Here is a 2,417-nt window from a genome sequence, read left to right as displayed (position 1 = left end):
TTGCCGGTTCGGATCCCGGGTGAGGACTTGGCACCACTTGGCAAATGCCATGCTGTGGTAGGCGTCCCACATATAAAAGTAGAGGAAGATGGGCATGGATGTTAGCTCAGGGCCAGTCTTCCTCAGCAAAAATAAGAGGAGGATTGGCAGTAGTTAGCTCAGGGCTAATCTTCCTCAAAAAAAAAAAAAAGTGTAACTTTAAAAAAATATAACATTTGGTTACATGAATATATGCATATGTAAGTCAAGCTGTATACTTGATTGTGCATTTTATGTTATACTGCAATAAATATTTTAATAAAAAATATACCATTTGCAATAGAAACAAAAATATAAATTACTTAGGAATAAATTTAACAATAGGTGTGCAAGCCCTTTGTGGAGAAAATGATAAAGCTTTATTGGAAGATACTAAAGAAAATCTAAATTAATGGAAAGATATACTGTGTACTTGCAGGGAAGGGCTTGATATTGTAAAGATGTGAATTTTCTCCAAGCCTTGGTGTTGGGCTAAGGGGGATGATAGAGTCCTCGATGCCTGGTCCTGCCAGAGTCTCTTCTGTCTGCCCACCTCCGGAGCGGGCTGAGTGGGACAGCCCTTGGTGGTCCTTCCCTCCTCCCCAGAGATCCCTGCCTCAAGCTGGGGAGGATTGCTTACCTTGGAAATTACATCCTTGAACCCCATGTGCCCTCCTCCCCTGCTTCTCTTCCTGGTTTCTCTAGAAGATTCCTTTTCTCCTGCCCAGCCCTTTGCAGGCCTCTCCACAGATGGAGAGGTGCACAGTGAAATTACCTTGACTATATCTGAAAGACGTCAACCCTCCATCCCCCCATCCTACCCAGCAGCTTCTTGTGTCTACTCTCCTGGAAGGTGTGTTGCTTTGGCCCTGGCCCTTGCGCATTCTGCCTCTGCCACCTTCTCCCACAAGGCTGGTTGTCACCGCCCTGATGCTCAGGCCCCATGGCCTCAGGGTAGGGAAGCCCTATCCAGTTTGGCCCTCCTCTCCCCAGCTTGGGACATAGGATTCACAAAGGCTTGCACACTTGTGCTCCCAGCCCAGCTGACCTTTGATGAGCCAGAGCACCTTCTCCCAAGGTCCCTTCATGGCCCCATTCTGAAATTCACAAAAACAAACATTTGCACGTTTAAACCTTTCTTAGCTTGTAGGGCTATCTTTAAAAAATTATTTTAGAGCAGGGGCTGGCCCCGTGGCCGAGTGGTTGAGTTCGCGCGCTCCGCTGCAGGCGGCCCAGTGTTTCGTTGGTTCGAATCCTGGGCGCGGACATGGCACTGCTCATCAGACCACGCTGGGGCAGCGTCCCACATGCCACAACTGGAAGAACCCACAACGAAGAATATACAACTACGTACCGGGGGGCTTTGGGGAGAAAAAGGAAATAATAAAATCTTTAAAAAAAAAAAAAACTTAAAAAAAAAATTATTTTAGAGCAAATCCCAGAGATCATATAATTTCCCTGGAAAATACATATATATACCATTATACTACTATTATTATATTACATTATGATGTACCACAATACCATTATTATGCCAGCAAAATACATAAAAATTCCTCAATATCGCCTAATAAGCAGTCAGGGTTCAGTTTTCCCTAATTGTCCCCAAACTGTCTTTTTGCAGTTGCTTTTACAATCAGGATCTGAACAAGATCCAAAGATTACATTTGATTGGTTTGTCTCTTTCATCTCTCTATGACAGCCCCCTGGCCCTCTGCCCCACCACACAAACACTTTTAAAAAGCCTTCTATTTGTTGGCGAAATAATACATTTTATTGTGTCACGTTCTGGATTGGGTTTATTGTAATTCTGTGGTGTCATTGAATGTCCTTCCCTCTCTTCTGAATGCCAGTTGCACCTCCTCAGGAGGTACATGCCTGGTTGTCCCACACTTGCAGAGTTTTAAAAATAACGTTCATCATAATTTTTTTCTTTTTCTCAAGTGGTACTTTTTCATTGTAGAAAATTTAGAGGAAAAAAAATCCATTGTTCTGCTAGTCACAGATAAGCACTGTTCATATTTTCCTCTATTGCCTCCCAACCTTTTTTCCATGCTTATGTTGCATAGTTGAAATTCCAAAGATAAAAATGAACAAACAGAGAAATGTGAAAAAAAAATCTGAAAGACACTTTAGAGAAGCAAAATGTGGTACATCTATACAACGGAATGTTATTTGGCCATAAAAAGGAATAAAGTACTGACACATGCTACGACGTGGATGAACCTTGAAAACATTATGCTAAGTGAAAGAAGCCAGACACAAAAGGCCGCATATTGTGCGATTCCATTTATATGAAATGTCTGGCATATTGTATGATTCAATTTGTGTTAAATATCCAGAATAGGCAGATCTTTAGAGACAGAACAGAGATTGAGTGGTTGCCAGGGGCCAGGGGA

This window comes from Equus caballus, chromosome 20 (assembly GCF_041296265.1).
Source record: "Equus caballus isolate H_3958 breed thoroughbred chromosome 20, TB-T2T, whole genome shotgun sequence".
In the NCBI taxonomy this organism is placed as follows: domain Eukaryota; kingdom Metazoa; phylum Chordata; class Mammalia; order Perissodactyla; family Equidae; genus Equus; species Equus caballus.
Note: the sequence above shows the minus strand (reverse complement) of the source record.